The sequence below is a fragment of the Pongo abelii genome, chromosome 19, assembly GCF_028885655.2.
Source record: "Pongo abelii isolate AG06213 chromosome 19, NHGRI_mPonAbe1-v2.0_pri, whole genome shotgun sequence".
Taxonomy (NCBI): domain Eukaryota; kingdom Metazoa; phylum Chordata; class Mammalia; order Primates; family Hominidae; genus Pongo; species Pongo abelii.
In genome coordinates this window covers 48,771,897-48,786,940 of record NC_072004.2, presented here as the reverse complement: position 1 = coordinate 48,786,940, position 15,044 = coordinate 48,771,897, and the positions used below count along the sequence as shown (strand labels likewise).

The 15,044-nt window shown below is 50.5% G+C and overlaps 1 long non-coding RNA gene across 1 annotated transcript; it reads right to left on the bottom strand.

Moving 5' to 3' along the window:
- Positions 1 to 451: 451 nt before the first annotated feature.
- LOC129051335 (uncharacterized) lies at positions 452 to 14,154 on the bottom strand. Its single transcript, XR_008515504.2, has 5 exons — positions 13,811 to 14,154; positions 13,235 to 13,379; positions 4,838 to 9,146; positions 3,671 to 3,745; positions 452 to 2,163 (listed from the first exon to the last, which is right to left on the bottom strand). It is a non-coding gene; the product is annotated as an uncharacterized LOC129051335 (long non-coding RNA).
- Between the last annotated feature and the right edge of the window lie 890 nt (positions 14,155 to 15,044).

Genomic DNA, 15,044 nt, shown 5'->3' with positions numbered 1-15,044 from the left:
GTACAGTGTGTAAAGAGGAAGCAAGGGTCACTCTGGATATGTGGGCCACTGGTGGATGGAGGTGCTACTTCCTGAGATGCGGAAGGCTTGTAGGGAGTGGGAGGAGTGGCTTTGTAGGTGAAATCAAAGGCTCTTTTTGGACTTAATGAGTTTCAGATGCCTCTGATATTGAAAGGGTAGTTGGATAAATGAGTCTGCAGGCCAAAGGCATGGCCAGAGCTGGAGATATAAATGTAGAGGTGATCAGCACACAGATGATATAGAAAGCAGTATGAATAAGCGAGGTCCCCTGGAGAGACAGGGTTCATTCAGAGGATAAGGGAGCTGGGACACCCCAAAATTCAGGCAAAGGAGAAGTCTTAGAAAGGAGATGGAGAAGTGGCCCTGAAGGAGGAAGAAAACTAGACGAACATGTTACCAAGGAAGCAAGAGGAGCAATCGTTTCAAGAGGGTGGGAGTGGCGACCATGCCGGACATTCCCAAGAGACTAAACAAGGGAAGGAGAGAGCAGAGACAGCTGACTTTTACTAAGTGTTGGTTCTTGGTGACCTTGATAGAAGTTGTTTCAGTGGGAAGGTGGTGAGGAAGGGGGTCTGGCTTGGACTGTTGCTGCTCTACCTACGTTCTCCTGTGTTCCTAACCCAGCCATGGTCTCGCTCCGCACCTCCCTCCCTCACCTCTCAATTAAGGGCTGAAAAGCCTGGGATCCTCTTCAACTGTTGGAATCCTGGGGCTCAGTCTCTTCGGTTTTAAGATGGAAGAGAAATGGGAGGGATTGTTTGGGAGCAGGTCTCTGGGTGCCAGGGGTCCAGAGTCAGGCCTGCTGGGGTTACCTTCTGCCCAGGCCTCAACCTACCTCCTATGTCACTAATCCCCAGGGCTGGGCTCAGTTCGACGGACTCTCTTTCCCTCCTGCATAGACAGGCCAGATGCAGATGGCTTGAGTTGCATATGATGGTGATGGGGGTCAGGGGCTCCAGCCTTCCACTTCTCAGATGGTCAGTTCCTCTCTGACCTCAAGCTCTCTCCTTATTTCATGGTGGAGGGTGAAGGCGTAGGTCATCCAGGGGGCGTGATGTGTGCCACAAGACACAGCTTCTTCCCTGGATTTGGAATTAGGGGCTGCTCTGTGCTCCAACCCTGCTTCCTGCTCAGTGGAGGAGGAGCAGGTGAGAGGAGGGGACACAGAGTCCTGGCCTGGGTTTGAGCCTTTCCTGCTGCCAGCCCCATCCACATCACCCTCACCTGATGGGACAGCAGTCAGATGAGGGTGACATAAATGCATGTCACCAGTATGTATTGTTTAATACTTCACTCCAGCTCCAGAGGCAAGCTTTATCGTGCCAATTTCATAACTGAGCAAACTGAGGCTCAGAGGGGTGACCTGACTTTCTTAGGGCCACGTACGTAATAAGTGTAAGAGGTGTGTTTGGAAATAAGCTCTCATGACACCAGGCTCAATGCTCTCGCTGCTGAATGGGGCCTTAATCCCCCCATCTGGACAGTGGAGGAGTCTGAACTGTTCATCTGGAAATTTCCTTCCGGCTCTGTGGTTTCAGGTATCTCCGGGAGAGTGGGCATGTTCAGGAGCAGAGATTTGTCACGGGGGAAGGGAGGTGGGGAGCCGGAAGGGACAGGAGAAGCTTTCAGCCTGGGTGCCGCAGTCTCAGGTTCAACTCTTGACATTATCTTCAAATGAGGTAATTTCTCATGTCTCAGTGCTGCCCAGCTGGGTAAAAGAAACGGTTCATCCTATAATGTTAAACTTGGTCCTATTAACAGACCTCACCATCTGTAGCATATTATGAATTAATTAAAAATAAACCTGCAATTATCTTGTTAACAGAGCAATTATATTACATTGTAATTTTTTTGTTAAAGCATTAAATTGTTAATATTCAAGACGTAATATATAGCACAATTTTTTGTAAGCTGATTTTGGCAAAATCTTCATTGTTTTAACACACTGGCAGCCTTGCACAGCAGAAGCGGCCTCTGAGGGACCCCGTGGTCGCAGGATCTTCCCTCGAGCCTGGTCAGAATGTTGGGCTGGAGAAGGAAGCAGAGTCCGCATTTATTTCCCAGGGTTCTGTTCAATTATTTTTTTCCTTGCAAAGAGCTGCCCTTTGCCTGAGCCTGAAAGTCCATGGGCAATCAAAGAACCTGCAAAATCAAAGCAGAAGGAAATTGGAAAAGAGGACAGAGCTCTGACTCTGCAGATTCTCCTGCAGGCCTTGGACCAGGGTCAGAGGCCGGCCTGGTGGGAACGTGTGGTCAGTCAGTGGAGGACATGGGCTTGCACGGTGGAGGTGCCTGTGTGTATGTGTGTGCGCACATGCACACACACTTGTGAGGGCAGAACCCGGACAGGAGAGGGCTGAGATGGGAGGAAGGGGAGAACATGCATTCAGACAGTCAGTACTGGGAACAATCACGAGGGCTTCCTGGAGAAGGTGGCATTTCTACCTCAAGTTGATGCACAGTTTGCATGAAGACATTAAAGCCCTTCCTTTATCCTGTACTCTGCAGCCACAGCACACCCATCTCCAGTCTTGTCTCCCTCTAGAGGATGCTCTACCCCAGGAAGAATTGAGTTAGCCTGCTCCCACCCTCTCCCAACTTCTATCCCTAAAGAAAGAGATAACCTAGTGGAAAACAGCTTCATTTGAATGCTAGAACCCTAGGCTGGTGGAGCTGGAAGAGAACCAAACCACCCCCTCCCCATAGTCACCCTGCTTTTCATTTTCAGGTGAGGAAACTGAGGGTGAGTACATCCATGACTTTAACTGGTGTCTCTCCTATGCTCATCCTCTTGGTACCTTTGGGAGTTGGTGGGGTGGGTACAAGCTGAATGGGGTGGAAACAGCATTTTCCTTTTCTTGGATTCTGGGTCTCCAGAAGCAAAACTTGTGGAGGGCTGGCTGTTGTACCATACCCCCACCCCAAATCTGTTTCCTGTATTCCACTGTGCTAAGGGCTAGCTCTCAGGTAAAGTGAAATAGTGCAGTGACATGGGACATGACCTTAGAGAGCATCTTCACACCACTCTTCACTGTCCCTACCTATTTGCCTCACTTTATTTCCAAAGGAGAAAACCGGGACCAGAGAAGGGTAGTGACTTGTGCAAGGTAACACAGCAGGTTTCCTGAAATCCAGGCTTAGTCTGCTCTGAAGAAACTTCTGTTTGCCTCCACTCACCACTTTATCAGCACAGGCTACCGAGTTCTGATGGCACCTCCTGTCCAGCTGCCTCCCGAGTCTCTGCTTCTCTTGTCTCATACACCCAACTTGGCTTCCCATCCACCTGCATCAACTCCTCTCCTGTCTTTTGAATTAAAAAAAAATGCCTCCCAAAGTGCCACCCAAGCCCCAGGGACAGCAGTAAGATCCACTATACTGTACATGGCAGTTTATGGGGGTACCCCACAGCCATATTCCCGATGAGCTTTCCCTAAAGACACCGTGTGGCAAGTACTGTCATTATCGCCATTCAACAAACCAGAAAATTTAGGGTCAGTGATAAGATGTCCTCTCAGAGTAATTTTGGGATTGGGGATATTTAGGCCACTAGCTCTGGAGTGGAAGTGGAACTGCCTGGATCTGAGTCCAGGCTCTGCCCTATCCTGGCCATGTGACCCTGGGCCAGTCACTTACCTTCCTGGAGACCTACCTGTAAAAGGGGACATACTGAGTGTTGTTACCAAGGAGTTAGATGAGTTGATTTGCTTCAAGTGCACAGGAGGGCCTGGCAAAGAGAAAGCCTCAATGATGTTGACTGTCATCGTGATGATTGTTTTGGCGACCTCTCTGCTTGCCCTGCTGCCTGGACGGCATTTTCCATTCATGGAAGGGGATTTATTATTAGGTTAATTTGCATTTGTTCTCCCCTCCAAGTCCCACGTTGAACAAATGTGGGAAGGGCATTGGGAGGTGACCAATCAGCAGTTTGTGCCTCATGTTGGATGAGATTCTTCACCCACTGTGTGAAGTTGGGAACGTTAGTTCATGAGTCTAGGTTTCTTTATCTGTGAAATGGGAAGAGACCTCCTGGTGCTTTTGTGAAGACCAAGTGAGAGAATGTGTATACAATGTCAGTACCAATAATATTTATGGGCTGATTACTGACTGGCAGGTGAGTGATTTGTCTGAAATGGAAGGAGTGGTCCCAATAGGAGGGCTTCCTGGGGGCAGCCAACCTGAGCTCCCAGGCCCCACACAGGCTCTGACACCATGGAGGCATGCTCAGAGGCAGCTTCACCTACTCACTGTCCCCCTGGGCCTGGACCACACTGAAGAAGCGCTGGCTCCAAGGGGTCCCTGGCTTGGTTGAGGTCACAGCCCTGGGAGTGGCCTCCATCCTTGCCCAAAACCAACAGGGCTGGAGGGGAACCTGGTGTAGTGGGGCTTAAATCACAGCAGTGCTGACTAGGTTTTAAGTAAGATTTCCTTCTAAGTAAGTAATTCTGTTTCTTAGAAGGAGGAGGGACGCCAGAGCCATGCAAGCAGCTCATCGTGTTTAAGCCTTCCATCCCTTCTCCTCCATCCCTCCTCGCGCTAAGGCCCTGCAGCTGTGGAAACTGTGGCTCAGCCCAGGCTGTGTCAGCTTTGGGACTGGGTTTGGAGGAGATGGAAGAAAGGCTTCTGAAGCCAAGTCCTTCTCCAGGAGCACTCTGGAAGCTGCTGTGCCTCTCTCTCTTCCCTCCCTCCCTTCCCTTCTGCTTTTACTCATTTATTCATTTGTTCATTCATTCACAGAGCCTCCTCTGACTCGTCTCCTCACTCAGTCACTTGTCCATCCATCCTCCCATCATGCCCTCAGCATTCACTGACCACTTACCAGGTGTCAGCTGACTTCTAGCTCCTGGGGTGGCATCAATGAATCAGTGAGTGCACTTGCGGTTCACAATGTGCTGTCCTGTTCGTGGTCCCCTGTGCCCTGCACATCAGCTCTTAGAGGCAGGCAGTCCAGGTTCGAGTCAATCCTGATTCCCAAGTATAAGCTCTTTCCACCACACCACACTGTTCTCTGATGAGTCTGCCTCTGTGGTGTCATTGGATTCATCTTGCTGTTCCCTTCCCCATGCCCTGTTCTGGCCTACTTCTGCCTTTACTGCCTTTCCTGATAGCCTCCTCCTAACTGCCCTTGCCCTTCCCTAATCTGTCTTACGTGTGGCTGCCAGACTATTGTTCCAGTCTGACTATGACATTGTCCTGCTCAAAAACCTTTAATGGCTCCCCATTGCTTGCCAAATAAAGCCCAAACTTTTAATCTTGGCATCCAAGGCCCTCAACTTGTTGTCTTTAATTGATTTCTCTGGTCGTTTGTTTGTCTTTTCCCATTTATGCACACTACCCTTCAGAAAAATGTGATCATTTTCTCCTGCTAACAAAGTCATTGGATTTCCTACCAAAACACCTGAGGTGTTTGCTTATGCATTTTCCTCTGCTTGTGATGTTCACCCTGCCATGGCCACACCGTGTCCACAGGTCCAAATCCTGCCCATATGAAAGGTCATGTTTAAGTGCCACTTGCTCCTGCCTATCCCCCAGTTGGAGCCATCTCTCTGTCTTCTCGGTTCCCAAAGTACTTGAGCCTCACAGCGTGGCTATTTATGGACATGCCTTGTTCCCTCTTCTAGACTGGGAGTTCCCTTGGTGTAGGCTCCCTGGCCTGGTCATTTTCTGCATCCTTGAGCCCATGGACAAAGCTGTGCATGCAGCAGGTATTTGATTATTTCTGTGCTCTTAGTCTTCCACTGCCCAGAGATACTCCTCTCCCAGAAAGGCAGCTGCGGAGGCAGTGCAGGTGGGTAGCTAGTGGCCTCAACTCTGGGCAGATAGACCTAGGCTGACTCCATGACTCGCTGTGACCTTGGGTAATTTACTTAACTGCTCCAACCTCAGTTGTCCCATCTGTATAAAGGCAGATATTGATATTGGTGCTTTCATCATCTTATTGAGAGGATGGTGTGGGAGAATGCGTATCCCCTAAACATGGCACCTGCCACTCTCAATAAACATTAGCACTTGTTATCTGTTCTAATCCCACCATTAGCAGCTCTGCAGCCTTGGCAAATAAATTCACTTTCTTGAGACTTGACTTTCTCATCTGTAAAATGGGAATAATAATCTCTGCTGGCCCAGCTTGAGATGTCATTGAGAAGATGAAATGAGATGATAGATATTGTGTGAGTCAAAGGCTGTGAATGGCAGAGTCCCAGCTCGATTATGTTTAATGAAGAAACAGGAAATTCATAGGCTCATATCACTTGATCATAGGAGGGCTGAAGCCAGCGGAGCTAGGCACCTGCTTTTTGTCTCTCATCTCTGTCTCTTTGTGCATGACTTCATCTTTGCCATGAGAAAGGCTGGAGGCATGCTCACAGGCAGCTCCACCTACCCGCTATCCTCATGTCTGAACAGGAAAGAAGCCTCCTCACCAGTCTCAGGAAGAAAAATCCTAGAGAAGGCTCTGATTAGACCAACATGGTCAGATGGCCACCTGTGTAGCAGGAGAGAAAAAGAACACACTGTACGAGAGAGGAGAAGCAGTTCCCTAAGCAGAAGGGAGCTGTTTGTTACTAGATGAAGGAGACAGAGCATTGGGCAGACAAGTGGAACAGATGTCCCCTCCAGGTATGAAAGCACTTCTTTCATCCATCCCTATGCATCTAACACTGTGGTGGGCACTGAAAAAATAAAGATGAATAAACCACTATCATTGCCTGGATAGTGCATGGCTTTGTGCGTGGGCTATATGGATGTAGACATGGCACCCCATAGCTTAGAGAGAGAGTTCTAAACTATGGGAGAGTTTGAAATTTGCTTTACAGATATAAGGTGACATTACTGCTATTCATATCATTTCACAACATGCAATCGTTTATGGGAACCTCTGGGAGTCAGGGGAGATGAGAAAAAAGAAGTGGAGATCAGAACAGATCACAGAGCGAGATCACTGAACGGTTAGCAACAGGCTATTTTGCATACTTTCTCATGTCATCTTTGCAAGAACCTTTCAAAGTAGGAATTACAGTCTGCATTTTCAAGATGAGGAAGGAGACACGGAGAGGTGAAGTGGCTCCCTAGAGGTCACGTGGCTAGAAAGGGCAACTCTGGGATTTGAACCCAGGTCTGCCCCACCTGGGTCTCGTGCTTTTTGCCCAGTCCCATGGAGTGGCAGGGAATGACAGGCCCACCCCTGACTTGGAAGCATGTCTTTTGTGTCTCTTTAGAAGAAACCAGAGCTTACTCAGGCAGAGGTTAGGGTCTGGCAGCTGGGAGAATCAAGTGTGGAATGAATAAGTGGCCAACAGAGAAAATAATTCAGGAGGCAGGATTGAAAGGAAGAGACCCTTGTAGGGGTGTGTGTGGGGATCCTACACCCCAGTCCTCGTCTCCCTCCCCTACCTCTCCCTTTCTCCTCTTCAACTCAACTCCAAGTGGCAGATTTATTAGTTTTAATTAACAGCCCAAATGCTGGGAAAACGTCCAAATTCCAGCTCTCGGCATCACTGGGTTTCCACGGGAAGGGGTGTGAGGGGGAGGATGCCAGGAATAGTAATGAGTGGGGGTGAGACAGCAGGAGAAACCATCCTCCCCACCTGGACCTGGACTGGGCACCTCCCACCCATCCTCTGGCCCAACCTGACCTAACCTTGTGGGAGCTAGAGCTGGGCTGGCCTTGTGGGTGGGGGAGGCCCAATCCCATGTAAGGTCATGGGGTTTGGGAGCATTTGGCTGTGGTCAGAGATCTGCTGCTGTGTGACCTTGGCCAAGCTGCTTGACTTCTCTGGGGTTATGGTGAAATTCATCTGCAAAGTGAAGGGGATGATTTCAAGCCCTCTGAGAGTCCTGGCAGCTCTAAATTGTGATTCAGCTTTTTTCCCAAATCTGCTAACTGCCCTGCTTTTCTGACTCTTCCTTTTCCAGGAAAACACCTTGAATTTCTTCCTTGGACTCTGCTCCTCTCCTAGAGCTTCCTTCCAGTTTGGAAAAAGTTCTCCACTCCCAGTTTGGGTGTAAGGCCTTCACTTACACCCAAGTGTAAGTGTGTAAGGCAATTGCCTTACAGGGTGTAAGGCAATCCTGTTTGAGGTCTGTCAATCTGAGCTTGACCTTGGCTCTATGAGCCCTTACTGGGTGGGGGCCTCAGGCAAGTCTGTGCTACGCCTGTTTCCTCATTGCACATGGGGATGACAATGCCTGTTTCCTGGGTATGTGTGTGTTGGGTGGGGGGGGGTGGTAGGTGTGGGGAGGTGGTGGAGATTCAGTGAGATAATTCTAGTGCAATGCCTGCCTGGTACGACGATCAACGTGGGACCTACCCATGACCACGTGAGGCTGCGAGCCACCCCGAGCCCTTTTCCTTTTGGGGACCCACTAAGAACCATGCACAGAGGGAGAGACTGCTGTCATTAGTGGTAACCAGCAACAGTTGGTTGGAAATTCCAGTCACTGGCCAAGGTCAGATTGAAGGGAGCTCTTTAGATTCCAGTTCTACCCCTTTTCCCTCACTATAAGCCCCGTGTCCTCGGCTGTACTCTTTCTTCATGCTGTGCTGAGATCATGCAAAATTATTCAACTAAAATCATTCAGCAGGAAAGGCAACATGAGCAATCATGGTTTGCTGCTGAGAAGCCATGGCCTTCACTGAGGCTGGGCAGCAGGAGCTCAGTGTGGCTGGGAGGCTGGCTTGTTTCAGTGTTTTTCAGAGACAGAAAATGCAGGCCCCTGCTGTCTCCTTTCCTCCAGCACAGCCTCGAGCCCTAAATGCTAAGTGGTCAGGTAGTCTGGTCTCACTTTGGCAGCAGGTCTTGCTGGGGGTCTTCAACCAGGATGCCAGCACTCTCTGAGCCCCAGGTTCACCAGGCCGAAGTTGCTGGTATGAGCAAAGGAGTTTGGAGCTCACTTCCATGGTTCCTGGTCTCTGAGAATCATGTTCCCCTCTGGGTTCTGGAGGGCAATGAGGAAGGGAGAGAGAGGGGGAAATAAGGGTTGAGGGTGGGAGGGCAGGCAGGGGGAGAAGGAGGAGGACTGGGGGAGGAGATCCAGGAATGGAGATCCACAAGACCCCAGTTAAGCATCTCTGGGTGATGTGACTTGCTTGTAGGGTACTTCCTCCAAATGTATGTTTCTCTCTCCACCTGGAATGCAAGGAAAAACCTAGAGTCCCTTGGTCATAAATATGTTGACTTCTTGACCCCTCCCTCTTCCAACGAACCTTCCACCTACCCATCTGCCCGTCCAACGTGAATAGGGCCTCTGAGGCAGGCTCTTAGCAAGGGATAAAGAAGTGAATAAGATGTTGAAAGTCTTCAAATCAAGTCCTGGCACCCCCTGCCCCACACCCGCCACCCAAAACCTGCTCTTTTCTTTTCTTTTTATGATACAGGGTGTTCTTCTGTCATCCAGGCTGGAATGCAGTGACACAAACATGGCCCACTGCAACCTTGATCTCCCAGGCTCAAGCGATCCTCTCATCTCAGCCTCCCAAGTAACTGGGACCACAGGTGTGCGTCACCACACCTGGCTAATTTTTGTATTTTTTGTAGAGACAAGGTCTCACCATATTGCACTTCTGGGCTCAAGCAATCCTCCCACCTTGGCCTCTCAAAGTGCTGGGTGGTGTGAGCCTCCATGCCTGGCCTAACCTGCTTTTCTCTGTCTTGGGGTTTGGTTCCACTATTTCCCTAGTCCTCCTAGCTGGAAACTGCTCTGTTCTCTGAACTCTCGCCTGCCTCACCCCACCCCAACTCTCATTCTTCCTTCCAATTCATTTCGCCTTCATCATCACTGACTTCCTGTGCTAATTTATCCAGCCCCTTCATTCATCAGCACCATGGTGCTCTCAGCCGCGGAAGGAGGGAGTGAGGCCTCGGGACTCGCTTGACTTCCTCTCTTGATTCTGTGCCAGGGCTGGGTGTGGAGTGAAAATGAAGAGCTCTGGAGTCAGAGGGGCTTGTTTCTAAGCCTGCCTCTGCCTTTTCCTAGAGGTGCCACTTTGGGCAAGATGCTTAAACTCAGCCTCAGTGTCCTCCTTTGGAAGACGAAGATGTTAGTATTTCTTCCACATGAGGAGGCTGACGAAACCAGATCATGCACGCCAAGTGCCTCTGCGGTGCTTGGCACACAGTAGGGGCTCAGGGAATGCTGGCCCAACCTGCCCTCCCCTCCCTTCCCCCTTCTTCTTTCTCCTCTTCCTCCCACAGGCATATATTTCCCAGCACCCAGGCTGCAGAGCCCTATGCAGCTGGCTCAGCCCTCCCAGGAGAGGTGCAGGCGGGCAGGGGTCCCAAAGTCACATCAGAGTTCTTGATGGGAAGCAGGAAGGATGAACTCTGCTTGGCTTCTGGGGAATTACTCAAAACTAGACACCAGGCTCCCTGGTGGGGGTGGGGGATGAGCCCAAAGAACTGAGTAGCTCCCAGGCTCCCCACAGATCTCCAAGCAGAAAACCCCAAAACTCCATCTCCATGGCAGGCAGAAAGAGGCTTCTCCTAGTCGCAGCCTCTGCGTGTGGTGAGAGAACACCACCTCCTCCCAGGGATGAGGAGGAAGGAAGCACATTCTATGAAGGGGTATCCAGGCACCCTCTGATCCCCACCCATCACCCCAGCCGAATTGTCTTCTTGCTGGTTATTCTATGAAGGGGTATCCAGGCACCTTCTGATCCCCACCCATCACCCCAGCCGAATTGTCTTCTTGCTGGTTATTCTATGAAGGGGTATCCAGGCACCCTCTGATCACACCCATCATCCCAGTCAAATTGTCTTCTTGCTGGTTTAGGATTCTAGACTGGGCTGGAGAGGTCCGATTCTTCACTTTACAGAAGAGGAAACTGAGGCCCCGAGAGGAGGTGGACCTGGAAGCCGTGACTCTTGCCTTCCTAATCAGTGCTCTCAATTCTCCTGAATTCCAGGAGCCTGGGCTTACCGTAGGAGCTTCCCATGAAGGCTGGGATGTTGTTCCCTGAGCAGGGAGGGAGGAACTGGCCTTGGGACAGGGTACATGGTGGCTCTGGCACACTGGCAAAGTCCTGTTTCCTGGGACCTGGGAGGTGGTTTCCTGGGTGTTCACTTTGTATAACTTATTAAGCTGTACATTTATGGGTTATTCAATTTTTGGTATTTGTGTTATATTTCACAATGAAAAGGGTTTAAAAACCCTAATAAATCTCACTGAAATCAATTACACATACAAAAAAAAGAGAGAGAAAGTTAAAGAGGCCTCAGGTGTGAAGGTGGCCCCATCCACGTTTTAGTCTTGGCAACAGTTTGAATTGTAGTTACTCCCTCTGCAAAATGGGTACAGCAATCCTCACCTTTCTGCTGTTCAGGGAAGTGAGCATGGTGGTGGGGGCAGACATTTTTCAAGCATCCAGCACACCCTGCTATAGGAGGGTGACAGGCACCATGGCTCCTGGGTCAGGGTTGGGTGAGAACACCCTGAGGACGTGGCCATAAATGCAATCCCTGACCTCCCTTTCAAGGCCGTGTAAAGTCTGCCAGCCTGCTGCACCACTGACCTTTCAGGGCACAGTTATTGGGGTTCTGGTGGGCAGGGTTGCCTCCAGGTTCTGCTTTGCCTTTCTGTAACATGGGAGGATTGAGGGGCGTGCCCCCAGAAACACCTGGATTCTGTTCGTTAAGGGAAAGCATGCTGCCCAAAGGTCCAGAGGGGTCATTTGACTGTCTCAAAGTCACACAATGTTGAGTGCAGGTCTGAATTGAGGATCCTGTTCCCAGGACCTCTCAGGGAGCCCCCGCCTTCCTCCACACCTTGCCCTCGGCCTGGACCCCATGGGGCATGAATGCCGGAGCAGCCTGCATTCCTCTCTGCTGTCCCTGGTGATGCAGGGCTGGCCCTGAGCATTTGTGACTTTTAAGTTTCCTGAGATTTAAGGCCAGGCTGGCTGGTGGCCTCCACCTCCCCAGGCTGTGGGTGGAAGGAGGGGGGTATGATTCATCTCTCCTCTCCTGGTGCTTAATAAGAACACGGCTATAAATGTAACTGGGCCGTTTACGAGCCCTGCTGGCTGGCTGCCTCTCCATGTCAGCCTCGCAGTTGGCTCCTGCCCCTCAGGGTTGGCCTGGCCCTGCCTGCTGCGCCTCTCCCTGGGGCAGGCAAAGGGGGTTATCTCCTTAGGTCTCCACTCCTACCCTGAAAGCCAGGAGGCCTCATGGAGTAGGAGTAGGAGAGAGTGGGCAGCTGTGGTCGGATCCATCCTCTATTATTAATTAATAATAATTAATGCAGTCAGTGTTTGCTAAGAGCCTCCTATGGCCCGTCAGGCTCAGCACTGGGGGGTGGGACACACTGATGGGTAATTTCCAGCCCAGGCCATAGGAGCTTGCAGGGTCTGGTGGAGACTCACGGGAGAGCAGATAATTGCTATTCCACATGATATGCAGTCTGATGGCTGTCAGCGTGGGGCTCTGAGAGCAAAGTGCAGGGCCCTCCACTGCTATGGGCCAGGTGGCCTGGAAAGAGTTCCCAAAGAAAAAGGCTGCGAGGATAGGGGTGTGGGTGAGGGGGTGTCTGGCTTAGATGGGGAGGGGTATCCAGGCAGAACGAGCTGGCTTAGAGGAGAGAGTGGGTCGGGGGTCAGTGAGCCTGGAGTTGTGGCTGGTGCTTGGGAAGGAGTGACTGACAGGACATGGGGGCAGGGCCATACCAGGCATGAGCACAATGAGGAACCTCTAAGGGGTTTTAGAAAAGGGCCAGGGGTGAGGAGTGGAGATGCTGAAATGAGTGTCCTAGAAAGATCACCTGTCGGGCATATGGTCACCTTTGCATCCTTATCATCAGATAATAAGGCTGGGTGCAGTGGCTCATGCCTGTTATCCCAGCACTTTGGGAGGCTGAGGCAGGTAGATCATAAGGTCAGGTGTTCAAGACCAGCCTGGCCAACATGACAAAACCCTGTCTCCACTAAAGATACAAAAATTAGCCAGGCATGGTGGCCAGTGCCTGTAATCCCAGCTACTTGGGAGGCTGAGGCAGGAGAATCACTTGAACCTGGGAGGTGGAGGTTGCAGTGAGCGGAAATTGTACCACTGCACTCCAGCTTGGGCAACAGAGCAAGACTCTGTCTTAAAAAAAAAAAAGATAATGTCACCCAGAATCTTCCAAGGCAAATACTTATGCTTAAAATAAACCCTACATCCTCATGTAGCCCAAAAGGCGTGGGCAGTGCGGCCCTGCTGACGCTCTGACTTGGTTTTCCACTCACTCGTTCTTCTCAGCCATGTGTCCTGTCGTTGCTCCGCCCAGCTGGGCTGGGACCCACCTCCGAGCCTTGTCCTGCCGGTCCTGCGTCCCTTCATTCAGCTCTCTGGGTAGGTGTCATCTTCTCAAGAGGGCCTCCCTCACCATCCCTGTCGAACCCCCAACTCTGCTTTATTTTTCTCCGAGCACTTCTCTTCTCCACATGAGATTTTGCTACAGACCGTGCATTTATTAAACTGCAGTCTGTTTCTGTACCTCAAATGTAAGCTCCACAGATGCAGAAATGCTGTCTGTTCTTTGGTCCCAGAACCCAGAACAATGCCTGGTCCCTGATCTGCCCTCAAATATTTGTGGGTTGAGTGAATGGATGGTGGGTGGAGTGAAGGTGGTCAGGCCAAGGCCAGGGCCAGGGCCAGGAAGCCTCCTTGGTGACCCCTGAGGTTGTCAGAATCTTTTTGAGGGGATGCCAGGGGCCAGAAAGCTGCTCCTCCCTGATGGGCTATGGTGGTGCTGATTTCTGCAATAATATCTCACACACATGCACACACACACACTTTACAAACTGCTTTCTTGTTCTTACCTCTTTGATAATCACAACAACCCTCAATTTGATGGATGTCAAATAAGGATAATACTCTTCCTAGGGCTGTCTTGAGGATTAAATGAGTAATATGGGGAAAGTGCTTAGATTAGTGCCAGGAAGATGGTAAGCACTCAAATAGCAGCTTTTTGTGATTTTTAAGGCTCAGAAAAGTGGTGACTCATCCAAGGTCACACAGCTAAGAGGTGTGTGAATGGCAGGGGCTTAAATTTCGGTGACCTTCCCATTTCACCTTGTTGCTGCTTCCCGCAGAGGCCCCCCTCCCCGTCTCCCTCTTCTACTCCTGCTAGCAATCAGATGTAGCTAAAGGCTTGGCCAATCCACAGAGAACCATTCCTAACAAAGGGTTCTAGGCATGCTGAGTTCTAAGCCCCATGTAATCACAAAGGGCTCCTCCAGTCCACAGAGACTGTTCTAGCTGTGAGTTCTTGAAGTCGACCTAAAGATGGGCTCCTGTAATGTCCAGCAACTGGATGACTCCACCAAGAGGAAAGGGGCGGGGCTGGAGAGAAAACAAATTGGACCACCCATTTGCTGCTGTGAAGACCATGACTGACTGATGCTGGGAACATGCCCACTCAGCAAGCACATCTGCATGCCAACGTGCTCCTTTGTCCCTCCCCACTGGGCCCTCTCCACCTCTGCCAGCTCCTCTACTCACCATGTCCCCTTTCCCCCTTCACTGTCACCATGCCTTTTGCTTTTGACCTTTCTCTAATGATCTCAGGGTTTCCTCATCTGGGGGAATAACCCCCATTACATTGCTGGTCTGAGTGCCACTCCACTTTACAGAGTGGCAGCCTGGAGTCTAGAGAGAACCACTTACTGAGGGCCACCTGGTAAACTGGCCAGTCATAAAACATGAGTCTGGTGGGGAAGCAGGGGACCCACACCTGGCTCTGCTGTTTTCTGGCCATGCAACCTTGAACAGGTTTCTGAATCTCTCACCATTTTCTTCATCTGCAAAATAGGACAAATAATGCCCACCACATTGGCTTGTTTCGTTTTTGGAAGATAGAATGAAGCAATTGGCATAAGTCACCCACATAGTGCCTGGCATTAATAGCTGCTCCATATGTGTTAGTTCCCTTCCTCCCTACCTTTTCCACAAAAATAGAGGAGGTAGTTGAGGTGGGGGTGGAGTGGAAACCTAAATACAACAGAAAACCCAGCAAATACCCAGACTCCAGGAGCTGACCAATCAATGCAACCA